Source organism: Jaculus jaculus, chromosome 8 (genome assembly GCF_020740685.1).
Source record: "Jaculus jaculus isolate mJacJac1 chromosome 8, mJacJac1.mat.Y.cur, whole genome shotgun sequence".
NCBI classification, from domain to species: Eukaryota; Metazoa; Chordata; class Mammalia; order Rodentia; family Dipodidae; genus Jaculus; species Jaculus jaculus.
The window spans coordinates 24,855,062-24,880,826 of NC_059109.1; the positions used below are offsets into that span (position 1 = coordinate 24,855,062).

At 34.7% G+C, this 25,765-nt stretch overlaps 1 protein-coding gene across 3 annotated transcripts in view; it reads right to left on the reverse strand.

Annotated features, from left to right (window-relative positions):
• Positions 1 to 25,765, reverse strand: part of Adgrb3 (adhesion G protein-coupled receptor B3) — a 772,147-nt gene that overhangs the window by 499,381 nt on the left and 247,001 nt on the right. The gene's annotated exons all lie outside the window — the stretch shown is intronic.

Below are 25,765 nucleotides of genomic sequence, written 5' to 3' on the forward strand. Positions count from 1 at the left end.
CTAAACTCAAGCTAGAAAACCTATAAACATGAACAGATTTCAAGAAACAATGACAACATTTAGTAAACAATGCATCGAGTGTTAAGTCAGAGTAATGGATCATCCTGTACCCTTTTCTGAAAATGTTCTTAAAAAAAAAACCTACAACCTCTATGATAACTGTTGTTTGAAAGACAATCGTAACTAGTGGCAGCTTCCTACTGACTAGTTATGATTCACCACAAATTCTTCAGCATTTTTTAAAGGAACAAGTAATTCTTCCACCTGACTTTCTTAAGCTAAACATTCACAAAAAGTTCTATCTTTTCATCTAAGATGACAATACTCTTGGTGTCCTGAAAGGCTCACAGAAAATGGTGGCCTAGGTAATTTGGCTTCTCTCCTGCCCTTATGAAACTAATTCCTCACTCTTTCTAAACATGTGTAAAATTGTATTTTCATTTTACATTTTATTTAACTAATAGAGTGAATCTAGATTTCCATTATTTAATATTTTTTTTAAATAATCTAATAAAGGCCAAAAGAATCTGTACGTAATGGAAAGGTAAATGGGGATGTGACAATAAGTTGAGGACAAAGGAATAGATGCTGTGTAACATATTCCAAAAATTCCATATGCTTAAATAAATCACTGGTGTAGAATTTTGTGTTTATTGAGCTGTTACAGGGAAGCAACTTTAGGAAAACTAAAAGTTTAATGTGGAATATTTGCTGCTTCAGTCTCATAAGACTGTAGAAATTGAAAGGAAACTCCCAAAGGGAAAGGAAACGGGGCCTTTCCCTTACAGCATGAATATTGTTGAGCTCTTACAACTAGATCTTTACTATAGAATAAAGATAATCAGGTAAAACTCAAATGTGAGAATGAAAAAATTCTCATTAGTTTTTAAATATCTTCAGCTAAAAATTTACAACTTCCTTTGCAATGTCTTTTTGCAATCATAAGTAAACTAGCCTTCTTTTTATGCAAAGTGTTTCTGTCCTTGTAAACTCCCACAATCCTATGACACCTGACAAATCAACTTGTAAGAAATGATTTCTATATATTCCACTCAAGAGCACATTTCCTGAGGAATTCAAGAAATCTGAATGTTTGTTTCTTGACAATTTAGGTAATACTAAAAATAAAAAGTGGAGCTTATCATGTTAGTTGATTTGATCCTGCAAAAGCTATCATTACTTTCTATTGCTGCCAACATACTTGTCTCCATTGATGTGTACGACATGTGATGTCTAAACCATTTTCCTTTCTTTATATTTTAAAAATTTTTTTTTGTATGTTTATTGAGGTAGGGTCTCACTCTAGCTCAGGTTCACTACGTACCTAAGGGTATCCTTGAACTCATGGTGATCTTACTACCTCTGCCTCCTGAGTGCTGGGAATAACGGTGTGTGCCACCATGCCTGACTAAACCATTTTTCATCAGCTTAATAAGAAGAATCTGATTACATATTATTTAAAGATTTTGGAAAATGGCTATTTAGCAAGTATTGTTTATATTCTTATTCAATGTTACATATTTAAGTGTTATGCAATTGTAATGTTTCTGGATCTAAAACAGCAAAACAATTATTAGTAGTAAGTTTTTATAAACATGCTTCACCTTTCATCATGAAAACATAATTTGTATTGCATATACTGCATGTGTACTTAACACTTTCAGTATTTACATCAGAGTATAAATTTGCATAATTCAGCTGGAGGCTCAAATGCTCAAACTAACACATTAAGGAAATTTCAGTACCAAGAATGCAGAGGATCCAAAAATTTTTTTACCTTGTATCTATAACTTCTAAATTACACAGTAACTATATAGAATATATTAGTGGAATCATGGTAAAATAACCTATAATCTCTCTTCTAAGAAAAATGATGTAATGTATAGATGGATATAATACAAAAATTTAGGGTTCATAGTATTGTCAGATAACTATATAGTTAATTTTAACAGTATCATATTAAATTTTCATGATTTGTGATATATAAACATGAGTCAAATATTTATTCTTAAAATAGATTAAGTAATTCATTTGATATTATTAGTCAGAATATCATTTATCATTTATATAGTTCAAAAGTATTAATAATATAAATGAAGTTTCAATGCTCCACAATAGTTACTACTTATAAATATTGTCATGCGAGCATTAATGCTAATATCTCCTTCTAGGATACAATATTTAATATAAAATTCTTTAGATATTTATGAATGTAATTCTATATTTCATATATAATCAAATGTTTAAAATGGAATTATTGATTATCATAGGCAATATTACTTAACTGAAAAATTACTTTAAAAAAATGAGAATTACCTTTTATCTTTCAGTTCTGGGATTGAACCTATGGCTTTAATACATGCTTAGTCAAACATGCTACCACTGAGCTACAACCTCAGCCAAAAATTAGAATTTATATGTGGCCCTATTATAGATAAGTTCCCTATTTTAGGTGAAAAAGGCAACACTATGAAGGTATTCACAAAAATATTCAAAGTCTATTGATGCAGGATTTAAAAAGTCAAATTTAAATTTGAACTATGCAAACTGTTAGCTACCCAAGTTTCTTATATTTTTTTTATCTTTGTGTGTTTGTGTGTAAATATTTGTACATGTGGATGCATATGTACAAGTGTGAGCCTGTGTTTGGAGGCCAGAAGACCGCATGCAGTTATCATACCCAGAAATACCACTCAACTTCTTAATTTCAACAATTACACCAGACAGGATGGCCATTATGACTCAGGGATCCTCTCTTGTCTTTGCCTTCTCAAAAGTGGGATTACAAGCACAGGTCACCATGTCCAGCATTTTTATGTGGATTCTGGGGATTGAATTCAGGTCCCCATGCTCCCAAGTGGCAAGCACTTTATCTATTGAGTCATCTCCCCAGCCTCCAAATGACTTTCTCACCAACATTTGCATTCCAATGTGTTTGAAAATAATAGTCTTTTTTGTCTTTGGCTGTTATCAGTAGTAAGATTTAAGAATGAATGTTATGTTTTCATATATTACCACGGGGCACTTTCAAAACATTTATGTTTATTCATTATGATGCTGTTTCTTTTTCCTTCCTAATGAACATAATGGCCAATTGAATTATTCAAGCTTACAAGAAAAAAAAAAAAAGCTATTGCACTAGTATGTGTGGTGAATCACATGGTGAATATAGTTTATAGTAAATATTTAGCATATTGAGATTTCTAAATGGTATAATTTCTTCATGAATGGTTGATTCATAGTCAAACAATTCTGCATTGGCAAAGGTCATATACTACATTAGTTACAGAAAGAAAATAACCAAATAAAAATATGGTCTGCTTTGGTGAAAGCAATGAGAAGCAAGTTATGAAGTCAAACAAAAAATAGTATAGTATAATATTGCACGAATGCAAATGGAACATGGCTTATGAAAATAGTTACTTCCTCTATCTTTATGGTGATGATGTCAATGGGGTGGTGGATAAACAATTGTTCATGTACAAAACAGAAATGACTCATATGACTTGCAAGTTTTAATACTTTTTTCTTTCACTGTGCTTCTTGCGAAAAGTAGCAGTTCTGAAAGCTCAATGTATGAAAGAAAGATTTTGAAAGCCTTTTTCCTTAAGTCTGTTTTATTTTTCTTTTTGTTTTTATTTTTTGCTGTTAGAGAGAGAGAGGGAATTGGCATGTCAGGGCCTCAGCCATTGAAATCAAACTCCAAATGCTTGTGCCACCTACTGGGCATGTGCAACCTTGCATTTGCGTCACCTTTGTGCATCTGGCTTACTTGGAATTGAAGAGTCAAACATGGGTCCTTAGGCTTAGCAGACAGTGCCTTAACTTTTAAACCATCTCTCCAGCCCTTGTTTGTTTCTTATTTTTTTAACTTTTCTTTCATCATCAGCATTATGTATGAAGTCTAGACAAATGGACTTTATAATCTGGATAATCAATTATCAGTTATGATGTTTTTGTTTGAAAATTAAGGGAGATAATCATGTCCTATTTATTCAATAAAAATATTTTCTAAACAAAAGCCATATGTTAGGTTGCCATTTTATTAAATTTATAGCAAAGCACATCATCTCATCACTGGGTAACACTCATTACTATTCCAATGTACATACTAGCTTCACATTGCTATTTTATTGCCATTCTATTTCACCCAAGCCAACCTAGCTCAAGCATTATTGTATCTCACCAAGGTCCCAAAGTTATGTCCTATAAAACAAAACTTTATTTTTAATAAAACGACTTAATATATGTTTATCCTTAAACTTAAAAAGGAAAAAGAAGGGATTTCAGATATTCTAAGGCTCACACCCCAAAGAAACCCACTATACAGGCATGATTGAGAAATGTGAAATTAATGATTTTATTGAAATATTAAGCTACCCTTGAAACATTTTATATAAATTTTCTAAATTTCAGGATATTTTTCACTACAACTTCTTAGTAGCATTGTCTCCAAAAGAAAATATAACTTTGTGTGTGTGTGTGATACTTGCAATTGAATCCAGAGCCTTTAATCTACACAAATGATCTACTACGGAGTCACATTCACATTCACCCAAATACAACTTTTAAGTAAGACAAATAGACAACTGAAATGAGATTTCACTTATCAAAATATAAAAGTATAGAATTTCAAATACATTTTTTATTGGCAGAAAAAACATTCTATCATTTGGTGGCATAAGATAGTAGAGACAAAACAACAAAATTGTATTAGGAAGCAACTAGATATTCTCTGAAAGAAGGTGATTCAATTTAACACTTTTAGGATGGAGACTAAGTTATTGATTTGTTCTTTTATTTTACATTATTTGGAAATAGATGACATATTGAATTTGCATATAAAGTGTTCTTTTTTTCTGTGTAATAGGTGGGGGAGATACAAAGAGAGTAAAGAGAAACTCACATCACCAGTTTTTAATATGTTTCTGATTCATGAGATTTTTTAAAGTTTTATACCTTTTGGAAATGTAAGTGGATTGAAAATTTCATTTTCTCACTTTATAAGCATTTGTTGAATGCCTATAGAGCCACATGGTTTATGAAAAGAAAGAACTCAATGAAGACTGTAGTCTCTGCAAAGTTGTTTTTTTTTTTAAACTGGAAGTATTGTACTCTCTTAAGGAGTATATTTTTTTCAGTTACATACCATTAGCCAATATTATGCAGGCCATGTAAAGTACACTATTGATTATAAATACACAAATTCTATTTTACTTCAAAAGAACTAAAAAATAAATAAACAGAAAGGAGACAACTTTCAATGAATTCCAGAATGCAATAAACTGACATATACTAGAAAATACTTAAATAAAATTTAAACATTTTAAGCAATACTAGAAACATCAGTATTTCATGAATAAAATTTACACATGTAATTGATATTCATTCTTGATAATTATTTATTAGTTTCATGTCCAGAGTTATTGATCTGTATGTGTGGACCTAACCAAGATGCTATTCTTCAAAACAGTAACACAGAATATACTTTCCAAAATGTTCCCTTAGAAATAATTTTATTAAATATCTGTCTATAACCTTTAAGTAGTAGGCAACATTATAAGACTTCTAAAAATTGATCAGGCATTATATCACCAGATAATCATTATTCGGATATTTGTAGAAAGTTTTAAAATGCTCAGCACTTTAAACAAAGTTGTTAAATTACATAATTTCTAAGATATTTTGTAGAGGAGGTAATCAAATATATTTAGCATATATGCTTCTAGACAATGATTCCATTTTTGTTGTTGTTTTCAAGGTTTCTAGTCCAGGCTGTTCATTCCAGGCTGGGCTTTAACTCACAACAATCCTCTTACATCAGCATCCCAAATGCTGGGATTATAGATATGCACCACTACTCTGGCAGTTGTGCTATCTTTTAATCTTTAGTTCAGAATTCTTGGAACATGTGTTTGAAAATTCCATGTCAAAATAATGGCAATGACTTAAGGAATTTTGTATACAAACTTGTATAACATCAGTTTCATACTGATCCTTTCTGTCTTTTGGGAAAGATTAGTAAGCTGGACATACTCTTATGTAAGAAATCATAAATGAACATGTATTTGATTACTTTTTATCTTTGTCCATTACCAAATTACTGCTAACCAGAAGAAATGGTTTGCTAAAACTATATAATTTTTTTTTTTTTGGAATTGGAGATGATAAACACACAAGCACATAAACGATACATTCAATTCTACTTACAAAACCAGATTCAGGGATTCTCCTGACTCTACTATCACAGCAGTGGGATTATAGGTACCTGTCACCACACTGGGTGTTTAATGTGGGTACTGAGAACGAACCTCATGCTTGCTAAGCAAGTGTTTCGTATACTGAGCTATTGTAGCAGGCTTTCAGCAGATAATACCTTCCACACTACAAGATTTTTAAAAGATTATTGCTAACATAGTCTTATCAGGTCTCACAGAATATAAAATGCAAGTAAACTGAAGTGTCCCTGGCTGAAATATAGCGAAAGATTGGTTTATTTCCTGTCAAGTTTTCTGACAGGTAGAGGGATCCTATATAACACAGGTTTCCAGAGAGAGAAACTCTAGCTGTGACAATGACAAAGTCTTGCCTTTCAGGCATCCCTGGGAGAAAAGCAGAAAAGCACAGAACATAGCAGACAGACCAGACTGATGACAATAGAAACAAAGCACAAAAACAGACACCAGAGTGATTGAGTCAATTGGTTTTGTCATGGAAGCTAATTTCTGTGAAGGGAAAAGAATTGATTTCAACAGTGATTGAGCAACTTAAATTTGTGGCTAGAAGATTTGAACAGCAGGATGTTAAGGGTTGAGAGAAACACAAGGTTATAATTTTTTATTTGAACATAAACTATGAGGAAAGAGACACATTGTGTTCTTGGACATTAAGAGGACACAAGGAATGGGGTGGAAAGTCTCTTGTGTTTTACTGGGAACCTTGGGACTAATCTGAGTCTGAAGAAATGTTAAAGATTTTAAGAGATTTAACTAAGAGTTGACTCAAAATGTCGATTAAAGATATGTTACTTTAATGGAAGAATGGAGAGTAGATAGTAATTGTGCTACCTCTAATTTCCCCTTCTTAAAGGCACCTGCAATTTTCCATAAAACTGAAGAAGGGGAGAGGTTTGATAGGCAAGTCTCTGATAGTTCTTAGCCTGGGTAAGCAGGTCTGGAATTACCCTGTTAAGTAAAGCAACAGGATTACACATACACACACTTGCAACTCTCAACAGACTGAAGGTTGAGTTTGTCTTTGGATCTTTAAGTCCAAACTTTTGTCCACAAAAGCAATTGGCCATGCTAGATATAAGGAAATTCATGCAATAAAAACAATTACTCTTGGGATAGAGAGATGGCTTAGTAGTTAAGACATTTGCCTAAGAAACCTAAGGACCAGGGTTTGATGCCACAGTATCCATGTAAGCCAGATGCATAACTTGGTATATGCATCTGGAGATCATTTGCAGTGGCTAGAGGCCCTGCTGCACCCATTCTCTCTCACTCTCTCTGTTTCAAACAAATAAATATAGTAATATAAATCTAAAATACCTGTCTGTCTGTCTATCTATCTATCTATCTATCTATCTATCTATCTATCTATCTATCTGAATACATACACATACATATGAGAGAGACAGGAGAGAGAGAGAATTGGTGTTCCAGAACCTCAGCCATTGAAATTGAACTCCAGACACTTGTACCACCTACTGGGCATGTGTGACCTTGCACTTGCCTCACCTTTATGCATCTAGCTAACATGGGATCTGGAGAGTCAAACATGGGTCCTTAGGTTTGATAGACAAGCACCTTAAACACTAAACAATATCTCCTGCCCTAGTTTGATATTTTGGTGGGTCCTATCATTATCCATAGTGTTTAATATGGAATTTCTGAGAATTTGTAATAAATTGATTATGAGTTTAAGTTAATACTCATGTTCGTATAACAATTATATACTTAATCTCTCACATATTACAACGGCAAGCCATAGAATGATATAACTTAAAACAACATTACTGCATATATACTAATTAAAATAATTGTATAAGATATTCATGAATACATTATTGATTTTATAAATAATTAGAGAAATATAATTAGAAATTAGAGAAGTATAATCTGTAAGCATTAAAAACCAAGTTTCAACTTTTTGTAAAATTTCATTTATTTACTTATTTGCAAGCGTAGAGAGAGAAAGAGAGACAGCGATAGTAATAGAGAGAGAGAAAGAATGTGCACACGAGGGCCTCTTGCTACTGTAAATGGCCTCCAGATGCATGTTCTACTTTCTGCATCTGGCCTTACACAGGCACTGAGTAATTGAACCTGAGTACTTAGGCTTTGCAGGCAAGTGCCTTAACCACTAAGCAATCTCTCCAGACCTTTTTCTTTTTTTAAATAAAACAATTGTATCTAAATTTTAAGTTGGAAGATCTCAAGGTTTATTTCTGGCACAAAAAGGAAAGATAAGTGTTTCTTCTAACATTTATGTCTTTTATCTGATCCATTATGCTCACACCAAAATATGCTTTTGGAGAATCTATCAAAGTTGGAGCAAATTGTTCTACACATTCCTCAATATGTTTCTTTAGCTTACTGCATAATGTCATAACTTGAAGCAGTGCCATTTATAGTAGACCTGAATTTCTTAATGAAAATGATTCTAAGTCATGGTATTTGTGATTTCTACATTAACGGTAAAAACAATCTGGTCCTTCTTACAGAAGGAAATACTGCGAACACAATCACTAAGGTCTCCTTAAGCTCTAAAATCACATTACTTTCTCAGCTCAGAGGTCACACCATGAACACACTGACTTTCTCAGCAGTGAGGCCTAGACACTTACCTAGCCAGATTCATAGGTCTGTAAAAGATACTAAAGTCAGTAAAATAAACAGTTTTGTATGGGAGAGTTGTTGCAGTTGTTACTATTGTAATAGTTAATGCTTAGAAATATGTTATGAATATTAATTTTAATAGTTCTTCAGAGAAATTAATTATGTTATTATATATTCAGATTAATTTTTTAAATTAATCCTTTCATTTATAGATAACTTTAATAGAAAATTCAGTCAATGTGTAACAACAAAATGGTTCAATATATCTTGGCTAAGTTAAATTGATTTAACTCAATGCTCCTTTAAAATTTTTAATTAATTAAATTTGAATTGTGGACACCATATGGTCTATATTATGACTAACACACTGTAGGACTGGAGAGATGGCTTAGCAGTTAAGGTGCATGCCTGTGAATCCTAAAGACTCAGGTTCAATTCTCCAGGTCCCAAGTAAGCCATATGTACATGGTGGCACATGCATCTGGAGTTTGTTTGCAATGGCTAGAGGCCCTTGCATGCACATTCTCACTCACTCTTTCTCCTTCTCTCTGTCTCTAATAAACAAGTAAATAAAAACAAAATCTTTAAAAGAAAGCTTTCTAGCTTCAGAAGAGAATGTTTATCCTTTTTCCTTACACTTTCTTATTTTTATACCACATATCCCCAAACAAATGCATATAGCTAGGCATGATTTCTAAAATATGCTCAGCTTGGAAGAATGAAGCAAGAGTACCAAGTTGGAGGTCATCTAGGGCTATCCAACAAGTTCAAGGCCATTTTAAAGTCCATGGAAAAGCACTTGTCACAAACAAAACAATATAACAGCCAGCCTGAGGCAATAGGATTATAATCCTAGCTACCATAGAAACTAAAACAAGAAAATTGCAAGTTCAAAGCCAGTATAGGCAACTTAATGAAATGCTGACTCAAAATGAAAAGGAAAAAATAAAAGAAAAATTATTGGAGATAGAGGTCAATAGTAGAGTCTAGAATAATTCCCTAATAGCACTTGTTTCCGTGAAATTAGAGGTCGCCCTGTAGGAGAGAAAGAACTTGCTTCATTTGTTGTTTTTGTTGAGGATTGAATCCAAGCCCTCTAACAAGCTATCCAAGTTTCATGCTTCTTTACCCTCTCCTTTGAATTGTGCTTTTTTTCCCAGAAGTTTAGAAATTTGCCTGTATCTGTTCAGATATTCGTCTTCACTTGGCATGCATGGTACTCTATGGGCTCTTTAATTTATGTGATTGCACTTCAGCACACTTAAGAAATGTGCTATGTTCTACAACTAACTTTCCCCTTGTTCTGATAATTGTGTGATGTTGAAGTTTTGAGTTACCTCAACTCTACAGTCCTCTCAGCCCCCTGCACACTCACTAAAAATGTTTTTTTTTTTTTTTTTTTTTGATGACAATAGAGCTCCTGGTTTTTGATCATTAAAAAAGTGACAGTACAAAAACTAAATACCAAAAAAATAACACATTACATTTCATCTTCTGAACAATTTTCCTTGTGACAGAAAACTTTCAAAAAGTATCGTCTGGTTCAATCACTTCCTACTCACCCTGTAATGTCAAGCAATGGACTTCAGATTTTCTTCCTTGCATAAAACTGCTCCCTTAAAAGTGAGTTGCATCTTAGAAACTGTCATGTTCATCTTGAATTATTTTCAGAATCTGACACCCTCCCGCCTTACCCCATCCTACAACTTTTCTTGAAAACTCACCTCCCATGGCTTTCAAAACTGACAGAATTGTAATCTTCTTCCTCCTGTTTTTCTTTTCTTATTTTATTTTTATTTTTTGTGCCTTTCATTGCCTAAGGAACACTTCTTCCCATCAATATGAATTTTCCCATGGGTTCATACTCAATATTGCTCCTCAGAAATTCTGCCCATTCCCCCACAGTCAAGTATGGATTTACACAAATGACAGCCAGGCTCTGACTCTTTCAGGCCATAGCTTCTAGAAGACCTGTATGAAGTACTTGTTATGACCTGCAGGCAAATACTGCATTCATAAAACATGTTAATGGTTTCTCTTGGGAAACCATATTTATTATACATTTTAGATTTCTTCTTAAAAACTTGCAGAACCCCAAATAAATATTTATTGAATAACTGAGTAGTAAAGTAAAACTAAGTTGAACAGAAATGATATAGAAACTGTCTGTGGTTTATCAAAACATCTTGCTATTCACTTAAATAAAGAGGGACCTTAAGCCTTGATATAAAAAGCAGAAGCAGGGCTGGAGAGATCCTTAGCAGTTAAGTAGCTTGTCTGCAAAACTTAAGTACCCCAGTTCAATTCCTCAATACCCATGTAAATCCAGATGCACAAAGTGGTATATACATTTGGAATTTGTTATTTTCAGTAGCTATAGATCCTGGTGGGCCTATTCTCTCTTTCTATCTCACTCTCCCTCTTTATCTCTCTTAAATTAAAAAAAATATTTAAAAAGTAGAAGGCTATAAATATATAGACTTGTTTACCTAATAAGAGAATAATCATGTGAAGCCAGTAGGAGAAAGTGCTACTCACTGGGGACACCTTAAAAAGTGGGTAAGGTTATGAAATCTTGAGGAGGAATAAAGACAGAGGTATGAAAAAATCTCTGTAGAGTTAAAAGAGAGAGAGAGAGAGAGAGAGAGAGAGAGAGAATATGAAAGTATTACATTATGAGCTTCAAATGTAAAATTAACAATAGTGATGTGTGTGTAAATATTTTCAGGTTTTATACACACTATATTTATCCTATGTGAGGTCTATGTAAAAGGTGGGGATTGAAGAAACAGAAAAAGACAAATTCCATGTGGAGGTTGACATGAGATATAAAGAGAATGGTCCCCGAAGCAAAATGAAAAGCAATGTTGAAAAACTGAGCTCTGAAATTCAAGAACAAGTGGCCAAGATACAGAATACGTGGACTCCACCTCCATCAAAGAACTGTCAAGAATACAAGGTGGAAGTCTATAGGGAGATGGCTTTATGCTTAAAGTGCTAGCTTGCAAAGCTTAAAGACCTAAGTTCGATTTCTCAGTGCCTTCTTAAGCCAGGCACACAAGGTGGCACATACATATGGAGTTTGCACTGGCTAGAGGTCCTGGCGAACCCACTGCCACCCCCACCCCGCACCATCTCTATCAACCTCTTTCTTCCTCTTTCTAATAAATAAATAAAATATTAAAAAAGAATATGAGGTGGATATTAAGCTTCTAACTTCCCAATCAAAGTGTTTCCTTAAAATGTCTTCAACCTTTGACAGTCCTCAGAAGCATTTTGGAATACCTTAGTAACTTCAGTAGGGTTAGAATTGACATATATCTCTTGGTGGGAGGGACCACGTTGATGTCTATTAAATGTGATCCTTTAGCTGGTAGCAGAATAGTACTTAATTTTTAGTGTTAAATTGCAAAGGAATTAGAGTTAAATCGACAATATGACATTTTAGGAGTTAGGAAAGATGAGTCAAATTCATAAGAAACTTTCTAACAAGGTGAGATGCATAAAAATATGGGGTGGTCAAAGAAAACCCCTATGAATATTTAAACAGTGGCTGTGTGGTTAGTCACTCTCATAATTCCTGCGTGGATTTTTTAAAGACTCCTGGAGTAGACCGCAATTCCTACCTGTCCACAGCTGCATTTATTATACCTTTTGAACTTCTACCATCCTGCATATTTTTCAAATTCGATAATGTGTCAACTCAGCCTAACATTACCAGCTGTGTTGGTTACTTTCCTTGTTGCTGCGACAAAATCCCTGACAACAAAAAAGGGTGGGGGGAGCCCTGAAAATATGATGCATAAGTGAGGAAGGGAGTGTTTTGGCTTCCAGTGTGAGGAAACTGTTCATCATGGTGAGTAGGGCGTGGCAGCAGAAGCCTGACCCAGCTGGTTACATTCTATCTCAGTCTAGACACTAGTCCAGTCTCTCCTGTGTATTCAGCCTAGGACCCCAGCTCAGGGAATGCTGCTGCTCACACTTAGTGCGGGCCTTCCTATTCTATTTACTTAATCCAGAGACTCCCTCCCAGAGACATGTCCAGAGACTTGTCTCCCAGACTATCAATTTGACAATCAACATTAGCAACCACATTGCTCTAGTCCAAATCCCACTAGTGCTATCTCTTGGACTGTTTGTTGGGCATGCTACTATCACCACCACCACTTGTGCTGCTTAAACTTCATTGTCCGCAAAGCATACAGGCAGATTGTTTAAAAGATGAAATCAAGCATGTAAACTCCTTCACAATCATTTTATGGTATCTCCATGTTTCAAATATAATATATGTTTTTCTTTATTCAGTTTTTTTTTTTTTTTTTTTTTTTTTGAGGTAGGGTCTCACTCTAGCCCAGGATGACCTAGAAATCACTATGTGGTCTCAGGCAGGCCTTGAACACACAGTGGTCTACCTACCTCTGCCTCTTGAATGCTGGGATTACAGGCATGTGCCACCACAACCTGTTCAGATTATGTTTTATTATCAGCTCCAATCTATGCCACCAAGATTATCTAGTTTACCTCTCCCAGTCTTTTTCCATACAATAATCAAAGGAGCCTTTTACTTCTTTAAACAAGCATGGTTCATGTTATATTTGCAATAATTATTTTATTTAATTGGAAAATTTATAACCATTGCACAGCCAATTCCTTTATGTCATTCTTTTGTTTTTTTCAAGGTAGGGTTTCACTCTAGCCCAGGCTGACCTGAAATTCACAATGAAGTCTCAGGGTGGCCTTGAACTCATAGTGATCCTCCTACCTCTGCCTCCTAAATGCTGGGATTAAAGGTGTGCTGCACCACACCCGGCTGTTTCCATCATTCTTTTTTGAAGTAGGGTCTTGCTCTAGCCCAGACTGACCTGGGTTTCACTATGCAGTCTCAGGGTGACCTCTAACTCACAGTAATTCTACTTTTGACTCCTGAGTGCTGGGATTAAAGATGTTCACCACCACATCCAACTCCTTTATATCATTCTTATTTAAGCTATTTCTTCACCTCTTCTCAATGCCCCCCCCTGCAATGCCAAGTACAAAGAATCTATTTTGTCATCCCCTAAGTAACAACACTTTTTCTTGTCAAGGACTCTACCAATATGTGATTTACTTTCTTTGCTCACTAAATTATTGTATACCTCAACATACTAAGCTGTGAACTGCACAAGAGTAGAAATCTTACCTATCCTGTCCATCACTCTATTCTGTATTATAGCTGACTAAATACTGTGCTGATGAAGCTGGAGGGATGGCTCAGTGGAGAAACTGACTCCCACCCAAGTATGAGGATGGGATTCCTCAGCACCCATGTAAATGCCAAGCAGGTGTGGCAGCCTGTCTGCAATCCCAGAGTTCAGGAGACAGAGACAGGGTATCCCTAGGTAAATCTGGCTATTTGAATTAGCAATTTTGGGGTTCAAGTGAGAGGCCCTATCTCAGTCAATAAGTTAGGAAGCAATCAAGGAAGACACCCAAAGACAACCTCTAGCTATTGTGTGCATGAGCACACACATGCACATGTACCCATACACGTGTGCCTGCATGCATACACATGCATCCAAGCCATCTACACATATACATGGAAAAATACTGTGGAGGGGAAAGAGAGGAAGCAGAAATAGGGAAAATCAGTTTATTGAACAATAGAATGATTATAATTGCACTCATTATATTTCAGGTGATTGCTTCAGCTGTCTCATAGTTGTAAACATTTTCTCTTAGTGTGCCTAAATTAGTATTTAATTACTCTATTGACTTTTAATACAATAATCATATACTTAATTTCTAGTACTCCTTTTTTTTTTTTTTAACAAATCCTGGTTCTCTATACTCTTTTATTTGTTTTTGTTTTTTTTTTTCCCTTCACATTTTTGGTACTTTACTAAAGCCATGTTTTAAAAGAATTTTAAACAGTCTGTTTTATAGTTTAATGTTTTTTTAAAGTTATAATATGATTTTATGTTACACATTTGATTTTTGCATATTTAATTTTTTTAAGATTAATCAACTTAATTTTGTTTTATTTAATTTATTTTTTCTTTTAAGGGTTCATTGCATACACCTTTTTTTTCCCTCAGGAGACTTGTAAAAGGAATCAGTAATCATGTCTCCCCATAGCAATACATTTCTTTTTAAAATATTTTCTATATTTATTTACTGGAGAGACAGAAAGGAGCAAGTAGAGAGAAAAGAGGGAGAATGGGTGCACCACATCCTCTGCAAATAAACTCCAGATGCATGTGCCACCTTGTGCATCTGACCTTACTTGGGTATTGTGGAATCAAGCCTAGTTCCTTAGGTTTTGCAGGCAAAGGACAAACTGCTAAGCCATCCCTCCAGCTGCAATAATATTTTTTGTATTTGGATTGGTATGCTATAAAAGCCTATACTCACTCTAAATACCATCATGGTAAATTTTAGTGTGTGTCTTGATGTAATGTTTTCTCCTGAGATAGTGACTGAAGGGCAAATCTTCAGACAGAAGATTCATTTACATCTTACTATTTTGCAGGGTCAACACGTGATTATTTATTGATTGATTTTTATTTTTACATCTCTTTTGACTGAAGGACAACCATTTGAACTCTAGACTTGATGTAGCTTGACTGATCTTCGATGTTCAGACCCTTACCAAAGCTCTCAGACCCCACATCTGAGCCTCTTAGAGTTTTAAACTCTGATATTTTATTTTCTTTTGTCTTTTGTTGCTATTGTAATAATAATCTACATATCTCCTTTTCTTTGGTGCCTGCCTCATTTTCCCTGCCATTACATTTTATACAGTATAACCATAAATTTTTAACAGATTTGAATCAATCCACAGTAGTTCATTCTGTCATATGGCTGGAACTTTTCCCAGTGAAGTAGGCTCTATCTACAGTTCAGTGCTCTCTCCTGTCTGTGTTAGGTCCTACCATTATTTCTGTTTCAAATATGGCACTAACGGAATTTCAATAGTTCATAACATAGCAAGTAAGTGTCATCTCTGGTACTAAAAACAAACAAACAAAATCCTCCCATACAATTAGTATCCCATTTTCACTGTCAAATTCAAAGTCATACAGTTAGTACGACTACTAAGGTTCTTTTCAACAAAAATAATTTTATATTCATGCATTTTGCGTAGTTTACATCATTAAATTGGTTGCATAGTTTGTCATGTTTATTGTGGTGGAGAGGCCCAGTTGTAATTGATGTAGAATTGGGTATACTTAGGACATGTTCATCTCTGCTATAGGTCCTTCCCTACTGTTTTGTACATTTTATTCTCTACTTCATGCGGAGAAGAATGCCTCACAGTGTGAAGAGATATTAAGGCACCCTGACAAAGCGTGTATCTTACAGTGTATGGCATGAGCTGGGTGTGAAGGAAAAGCTGGAATTGTGAACGATGTGTGCTGCTTCTTCCCAGTGGTGTCAACCGCTGGCCACAGATGCCTTTCCAATTTGTGTCCACCAGCATGCTCCTTATTGTACATGAATAAGATGAGTTTACATTTTAAATAAAGCATTCACAAGTGTGAATACTGGGACAGAGTAGAGTCGTTCTAGAGGAAGCACAGGAAACTACATATATATAATTTTATCAATTACTGAGATGGAAAAGGCACTGATTTTAATGTCCTTTGCAGACCATAAAGGTTTTCTAATCCTGACTAGGATAAAATAGTAAAATTCCCACAAAACTGAATTACTCTTAGTAAGTGGCTGAAAAAGGACTGAGCTCCTTTTCAGACAAATAATCTCTTAATCACTTTAAAAGGTCACAAGTGAATCATACAAGAGCTTATTTATTCTATGTAACAGTGCTCTGTACTTTGTTCAAACCCTAAAGTTTCAAAAAGACAAGAATTTCCCATTACCCTAAAACACTAGATTGACCTCAAAAACAGGCCAGGAAACTATTCTTTCAGACATTAAAAAAAAAAATGAAACCCAAGCAAACAACACATGATGTTTGACATTTGAGAATGACCTTTGTGTAGATGAAAAGTCATTTTTGAAAAAGCCAACATTCAAACTTTCCCAGAAATAAATTTGCAAATGAATAGACATCACCATCTAAAGAGGTAATTACTAGCCCTATTTTTTTTGCAAACATTACTGAAATTAAAATGCCCAGATGAAATTCAAAATTTCCATCATTTTTCACATCCCTTTTGCAACACTGTGAATCTAGTATGATAGCTTTGCAAAATGTACGTTTCTTGTAATTGCTAAACCTCCCTGTTCCACAGCCTTCTCTAAATATCAAGAGCATCATATGCTGGTATCCAGACTGTTCCACTGAATTTAGCAACCTAAGCATTTAAATTTGGATTGGGGCTGACTGGTTTGACTTCAGACTTTGCCCTCTCATTCTGCACTGATTCTACAAAGTCTTCAAGAAACAAGCAGCAGACTGTCTTAAAACACGATGAGCACAGCCACTGAAGTTCTTCCCTGAGACCAGACTAAGTGATAACAATTTATATACATGACATTCCACCATAAATGTTTGTCAATACTTTCTCCCATCTATTTTTAAGTTTGGATAGCAATATTTTTTATCATTCTATTTTCTTTATTTGTCACTCTAATTTGGTAGAAAGATGAAATTTGTGGGCTGGAGCAGTGAAGGTGCTTGCTGGCAAAGCCAAAAGACCCAGGTTCAATTCTTAGTGCCCACATAAAGCCAGATGCACAAGATGGTACAAGCCTCTGCAGTTCTTTTGCAGTGGCTAGAGGCCCTAGTTCAGTTTAATTTTTCCAGCATCTGAGTATGTGGAAAATTTTGATTGTGTATTGAAGTAGATAGTGAGAAAATGCAGGGATTGGTCTAGTTTGTGTCTTCCTTAAGTTTATGAAGAGTAGAAAATTGGGGCAATAGCTAGAGGGAAGACTAGAATTGAATATTTGGGGAACTTCTTAACCTAGTTTGCAAACCTAATTTTCAGTTTGCAGACAATCAGAGAACTGCTGTGGAGCAAGAAACATGGGGACCATTTCCTATGCACACATTTCTGGGGATGATGAGGCTGGAGATACTGGTCAGCGATCAGCCTGCAGCAGGCAGGTTTTCTATTAGAACATAGGTAATTGTCTGCTTTACTGACCAAGCATAGAGGGAAGGTGGCTAGAGTAGTAATGCTGCTGAGATTGTATAGATTGTAGCATATTTTCTTACAAAATAGCTATGTCTGCATGTCACTGTATAGTGATTTAGCCAACAATTAAAAAGGTATTCTATTAAATCCTGATGGATAGAAAAGACATTTCATACTATAAGTAGCTTCATTAACTTATTAATTATTCTTTACTATCAATTAGGAAAAAAAAGTTTTGTGCTGTTTACATGAGCTTGAGAAAGAATTAGACTATCACTAACAAAGCAAACCTGAGATGAGGACTGATTAGATGAATATACACATATATATTCTTTTATTGTTGTGAATAGACGAAAAAAATATAAGCATACTTCTGGATCTATTTGCAATTCTCAATGCAAAAGAACTTACAAAATGATTTATTATATTGGACAGACTCTATAAATTATAGGAAATAATACCAACAATTTAAACACCTATTTTCTTAATTTTCACCCTGTACAAGCCAAAGTTAGTTATGTATACATGTTAGTCATGTTCATCTTCAAGAATGTAGTTAAATTCAACTCCCTTATGATGCCATCAACTTTATGAACATGTCTGACTTGAAAGTGATAGAAAACTGACATTCTTAATTGTTCTACTACCATGAAGTAATAGGTATCAGAACAGAATTTTGTTAGGTTGGATGTTTTGAACACAGATATCATGGGCAGAAGTTTCAGTTTTTGAGACAAGATTATGTCTTAATTGTCTATCAGTTAGTAGTAATGATATACCTTAGATTATGGATAAATACAAAATATTTTCAATGAATTATAATATGCACCATTGGCTGAAGAAATGGTTCAGTTCTTAAAAGCACTCATCACTTACATATGATGACCTGAAAGCCACCAGAATCCATGCTTTAGAAACAAAAAAAAACAAAAACAAAAACAAAATAAACAACAAAAAAACTGGTATAATTTGTGGAAGAGGGGACAGAAAGAATGTCAAAGCCATACACTGGGTCATGATACACAGAGACATTTCCTCCTACCCATAACTGATGGCTAACCCCACAATGCATGACCTATATACCCCAACAAGGAAAGTCTATGTGGAAGGGGGACAGGGAAGAGGCTCATAATGGTACCAACTTGACTGTATTCACTGAGTACAAAACTAATGAGAAATTGTAAAAAAAAAAACACAACAAAAAAAAACTCATGGAGCCATACAAGTCTGTAAATGCAGTCTGCATGAGGCAGAGACTCGACATTCACTGAGGCTTGGTTAACAACAAAGAGAAGCTACAAGTTGAGCTAGAAATCTTATTTTCAAGGAAGTATGTGGGTGAGTAATAGAGAGAGGTACCTGAAGTTCACTTCTGGCCTCCACAACACATGTACAGACTTGTGGTTTGCACACATGTGAGCACACAACCCACAATAAATATTCCATAAAAACCCATATACCTCAACAAGGAGGAGCTAATGGGGAGGGGGTAGGTCACGGATGAGCCTAATGTTGGTGCCAAACTGCCTGTACTTGCAGAATAGAAAACTAAAAAAAAAAAATAATTCCATAAAAGCATGAGAACACATGCAGAAAACAAATATATGAAGCAAGTGAATGTTAATTGATTTGATTTGCAAGGGTTTCTTGAGTACATTATAAAGTGAGTAAATAGATTACTGTCCTCAGTTCCATTTAGTCTTATGTGTAGTAAGATGTATGCATTTGCACTTCTGTGTGCATGTGTGTGTGTTTCTAAGAATGTCTCAGGAGAATCACATGAATGTTTAAGTGGATAACATATTGTAGTGAAGTCTGATAGAAGTAGCAGGTTACTGTTAAAACACTCATATACTGTAGGTCTATTTCTTTTAGTTTTGGCAATTATTTATAGGTATATAGTAAATTTGATCACATTCCCTCCTCATTGCATTCTTTTCATTGTCAGGATCATATAATAATATTTGTCTAGAAGCACCTACAATGTAATATTTGCCCATTTGATCTCATTTAATTTCCCGGTTTTACAATCTATAATATATGCCAGTGTTTTTGAAACTTTAATGTATACAAGGAATACCCAATGAACTTTTCCAAAATGTACAATAGGCACTCTAAATCTGAACGTAGTCTATAGGAGCTCAGAGTGTTGTCTTTTTGAGTAATTCTTAACAGAGTCACCTCTTGTTGAAATATGAATGGACCATCAAAACCTGTTCAGTAAAACATTAAGATTGACTTTCATCAAGTCTTAACAATTATGAAGTTAGACAGAAAAAATCTACATTTGTTTTGTCTTTACATATTGGAATATTTGGCTATGCAGACAAGCCTCCTTTTTAACAATATTTTAATCAGAGCTGGGCATGGTGGTGCAAGCCTTTAATCCCAGCACTTGGGTGGCAGAGGTAGGAGGATCGCCAAGAGTTTGAGACCACCCTGAGACCACATAGTGAATTCCAGGTCAGCCTGAGCTACTGTGAGGTCCTACCTCAAAAAAACAAACAAACAAACAAAAGGAATGATAATCATCATCATCATCATTTATTTGAGAGAGAGAGAAAGAGAGACAGAGAATGGGAGTGCCAGGGCCTGTAGCCACTGCAAATGAACTCCATGTGCATGTGCCTCCTTGGTCATCTGGAGTTCATGAAGTCTTGGAATGCCCGTTCTCTCCCTTCCTCCTTCTCACCTTTTCTCTCTCTTTCTCAAATGAATAAATGAACAATTTATTTTTGGAAATAAAAGAATGTTTCAAATGCATAAGATGTGAGCTCCGAGCATCTTTTAACCACCAAGCACACCACTCTCACCGGAGTCCTGTAGGGTCTGACACATCAAGTTCCTAATGTGGAGCTGCTTCTTCTCGTTACGCAATGGGACAATTGATATAATCATTTGTGGCTAAATATGATTTTATTTAATATTTGTAACAAGAAATAAAATTAGTCCTACTAAGGACTTTCTTAAGATTCTTAGCCTTTTTCATGGTTCTAACAACACTGTATAACCAGGTATATTAACCACATTTTTTTTTTTTCCTTTGGTGTTTGAAGGTAGGGTTTAACTCTAGCTCAGGCTGACCCGGAATTTACTATGTAGTCTAAGAGTGGTCTTGACCTAACAGAGATCCTCCAACCTCTGCCTCCCAAGTGCTGGGATTAAAGGCATGCACCACCATCCCTGGCTAACCACAACTTTGATGTTAAAATCTTAACAGTCTCTTATCTGTGAAGATAACATTAAGTTTTCTCATTCTACGTGTATTTAAGTACAATTTAAAATTTTCCATCATAGTACTGGGGAGGAGAGTAGATAATATCCTTTGAATAGTAATTCATAATGAAAAATGCAAACAGTCCCTATGCTGCTGAAGAGATGACATGTTGTTTCATGCTTAATGAAAGATAAATTTAAATCATTTGACATTGCCATATGCTGACAATCATTTTCTGAGCAGAAAAGAACATTACTACAGATAGCTTGATTTATTGTCCTAAGTAGGTTAAGGCAATAAACTTTCTATTCCTATTACAGTTGGTGTGATAATAGGCAAAATTGTCAGCAAGCAAGATAGCTGAACATTTATGAGTATGTCTACCATTGTTAATTAGTGCTAGGCAGTATGAACATTATCTAATTCTGCGTAGCTTTCAACATATAGATAAAGGCATAAAATTGTCGGTGCCTCATAACCAAGATAAGAGTTCCAAAAACTTAATGTCCATTTATTGATAGTACATAATTTACAGTCTCATTCCTGGCCTTTTTGACTGTTTGTGACATAAATGCATATATTTGAAACAAGATGTTTTTTTATCAATATCACATATAGCCAATAGGTAATAATTTCTTTAAGATTATTTCCCAAGAGTTTTCCATTATGTTATGCAATATAACTTTTAAAGACACTCTATCCCTTAATATCTGAATTTATTTCTATATTGCTGACATACTGAAAATTATACAGTACCAATATAAATAATGATTAAAAAGAAATACCTTCATTTTTCTTTTCTTAATTACTTTTCATTAACTCTTAAGTGGTGTCTAAAATGGCTCCCAATGACCTCTGCAGAGTAGTATCTAAAATGACCCACAGTGGCACTCCTTAGATTTAATACCAACTATAATTGGCACTAGATTTATTCTCAAATGGCAGGGGGAAAATATGTCAGATCCATTATTGGGCTATGAAAAGCTTAAGGGTTTTCTTTCTTGAATCTCTCAACCTCATCTTGGTTGGCTATTCTGGAGAAAGCCAGCTACCATGTTGTGAGACCATGCAGAGAGGCTCATCTGAAAAGGAAGTAAGTTATGGAAATAATTAGTATGTGTACCTGAAAGCAGACACCACAAGTTACCACACATGAACTCCTTGGATAAGACCAGATTTCAGCCAACTGCTTTAAGGAGCAACTTTAAACCAAAGGCACCCAGCAAAGTTAGGATCCATATCCCTGACCAATGGAGCCTATAAGGCAATGCTTTATTTATTTATTTATTTATTTATTTATTTATTTATTTATGGTGTTGTTTTTATTATTTTGATTCATGGAACTGACTTTGTACTTCAGGCTAGCCTTCAACTTTCTGAGACCCTCCTATCTCAATTGTTCTAAGTGTTGGACTTAAAGGTATGAGCTACCACACCCAGCAATTTCTTATTTTAAACAACTAAATTTGAGGTTGTTCGTTTTCCTGAAATACACACTAGTGAAGACTTGCCATTGACATGACACAGTTTTCAATCTTTATTTACTGGAAAGTGATTTCTCTGGTCAGAAACACACACACACACACACACACACACACACACACACACACAAGAAGTCATGTGAATCTTGGGTTAATAATAAACTGTATGAGACTCTCAAAGTTAGGCAAGAGCAACAAGAAGCAGTTCCAAGACCATAATGCAGTTATGAGAGTAAATAATCAGTGCTATACTCTGGGCAGTCTCTATAAGTGTTGATGCCTGGTAGGTTATTATATAACTTATACTTTTGACTTACAGTATTTTCAACATATTATGGTTTCATAAGGACTCAAAACCACATATCAAGAGGTATGTGTGTCTAATTTCATAAGAAGTGTCATCTCTTCCACTGTGAGAATAGTTGGACTAGGTCACATCATGGGTCTTCAGAACGTGTTGTACTCAAACTATTGCCATCAAGTAAAAGTGCATGTTGCTAAGTTATACATAACTGTTGTTGCTATTGTTGTAACCATGTCTATTCACTGATGAATTTACTTGGCAACAACAGCGGTGGCTGGGAAAACAGACGATTTGAAGTCCATAGAATGGGTCACCCAATTTACTAGTTTATTAAAACTAAAATTAATTTTTGGTAAGCATTTGTATGTGATACATATATCTCCAAATAAGCTCTCTGCAGAGATCTATCTACATACCTTTTACCCTGACCTCCTCCTTGTTACCAGTTTTCCAATAAGGTTCTTTCTTTTCAGTTATTTTTTAAAATGTTTTATGATTTTTAATTATTAATTAGAGAGAGAGAGAGAGAAAGAGAATGGGCATTCCAGGGCCTCTAGCTACTGCAAATTGACTCCAGACACTTGTGCCACTTTGTGTATCTGGCTTACATGGGTCCTGGAGAATTGAACCTAGGTCCTTGGGCTTTGTAGGCAAGTATCTTAAGTGCTAAGGAATCACTTCCAGCCCATTTTTAAGTTATTTAAAAACAAAACAAACAAACAAAAAAAACTAAACTAACAAAAAAACTTCTGTGATGCTGAGATTGGTGAGAAGGCCTCCTCATACTGAGCAAGTGCATCTCCACTGAGGGATACAACTACCCTCTTAACCATATTCCTTATACATCCGAAAATCTAGCCAAATGTTACTGAAAACTTATGAAGTTCCGTAGAACCACAATTCTCACTATAAAATGATAAACACATCTGAGAAATATTCTCAGAAATTTGATAACATGATCACATGATCATATTTATTGCTTTTTTGTTATGGTTTACCTATTATTCAAATTTTTAAACTTTATTTTTATTAATTTATTTGAGAGAGAGAGTTAGAGAAAGGGAAAGAGAAAATGTGTGTGCCAGGGCCTCTAGCAACTGCAAACAAATTCCAGACACATGCGTCCCCTTGTGCATCTGGCTTACAACAGTCCTGAAGAGTCAAACCGGGATCCTTTGGCTTTGCAGGCAAACTCTTTAACCACTTAGCCATCTCTTTAAACTGTCATTCAGTTTTTTATGCTGTTACCAAAAGTGTGAGTTTCTGAGAAACTACGTGGTGTAGGACACTAGGTTTGATATATTTTTTTAAGTTCCTTTCTCACTTATCTTCAAGAAAAAAACACACAGTTTAAATACACTTTATTGCTTATCATGATAAAAAAAATTACTTTCATGTAATTTTCTTAGTTACCTATTGAAGTCATCTGTTTAGATATAAACTCACAGGAATAATATACATACATATATATATATATACATATATACATATATATATATATATATATATATATATATATAGTATTATATACACATGCACACACACACTTTAATTTACATAATGGCTACTGTCTTGGCAGCAGTGTGGAATATTAAATATATGAATGCTTTATAAATTTACTTGATAATGCATTTAATATAATTAAATATTAAAATAATGTGTTACAATATGCTGTTAAGAATTATTTCTCCAATATGATTTTTTTATATTTTAAAATTTAATACTTTCATACATGTATACAATATAATTTGACCCCACTATCCCAATTACCTTCTATAGTCCTCCATCTCATCCCACTAAAACTATTTTTCCCATTAAATTCACACCTATGGAGGTGGATAGATGGCTCAGCATTTAAAGGTAGGTACTTCCAAAGTCTAACAGCCTTGGCTGGATTCCCCAGTACCCACATAAAGCCAGATGCGCATGCATCTGGAGTTCTTTGCAATGGCAGGAGGCCCTGGAGCACCCACACTCTCTTGTCATGCTTCTTGGTGGTGAAGCACACAGTGCCAAGGCTGGGTGGGGTTGTAATGATGACATTTCTCCTCGACAAGCTTGCATAGTACCTTCTGGCATGAAGAAAGATCACTTCCAGGGAAGGAGCTTCCAGCTCAGATTTTTTAATTGTTCAATGTATTACTTCATTTGACCTACAGTTTGATATATACATAAGATCATAAATATTCAAAAACATATGTAACTAGCTTATGAACACATATTTCTCATAAATTCATTAAAAATGTTAGATATTAATTTACAGGTGTCTGAGACCAGGTTGTTTATATGACTTTTTATCATGGATTAGTTGTAAGTTTAATGAAAAGTTGGGAAGTTTATACAAAAAGAATTCCCACCAACTTTTACAATATTTTCTCATGCTAACAATGTATATGACTATGGTTCATGTGTTAACATATGTGATATGATATCTACATATTCTAAGAACTAAAGTGAACTTTTTTCAGATTTGCTTAGAATTTGACAAGTGTCTTTTCATGCTTTAATATCTTAATATGACTATCAGTTCAATCTAGTCCTCATGTGTCCTAAAGACCCTTTTCCTCCATCTCCAGTAAATTTAGTCATAGTATGTTATACCTTTCATGGACACATCATATTTGTGTGTACATTTGGGGTACTTGTGATGGTTTTCATTTGGGGGGCTTTGAGTGTGTAAATGCAGGTGCACGAGTCACATCTTGCATATGAAGAGGTCAGGTAACAACTTTGGTGCAATTCCTTGTCGTCCAATTTGTTTTGGGACAGGTTCTGTTTGTTATTCAATGCTGCATTTCATTTTCTGGGCTATATGGTCCACGAGTGTGCAGGAGACT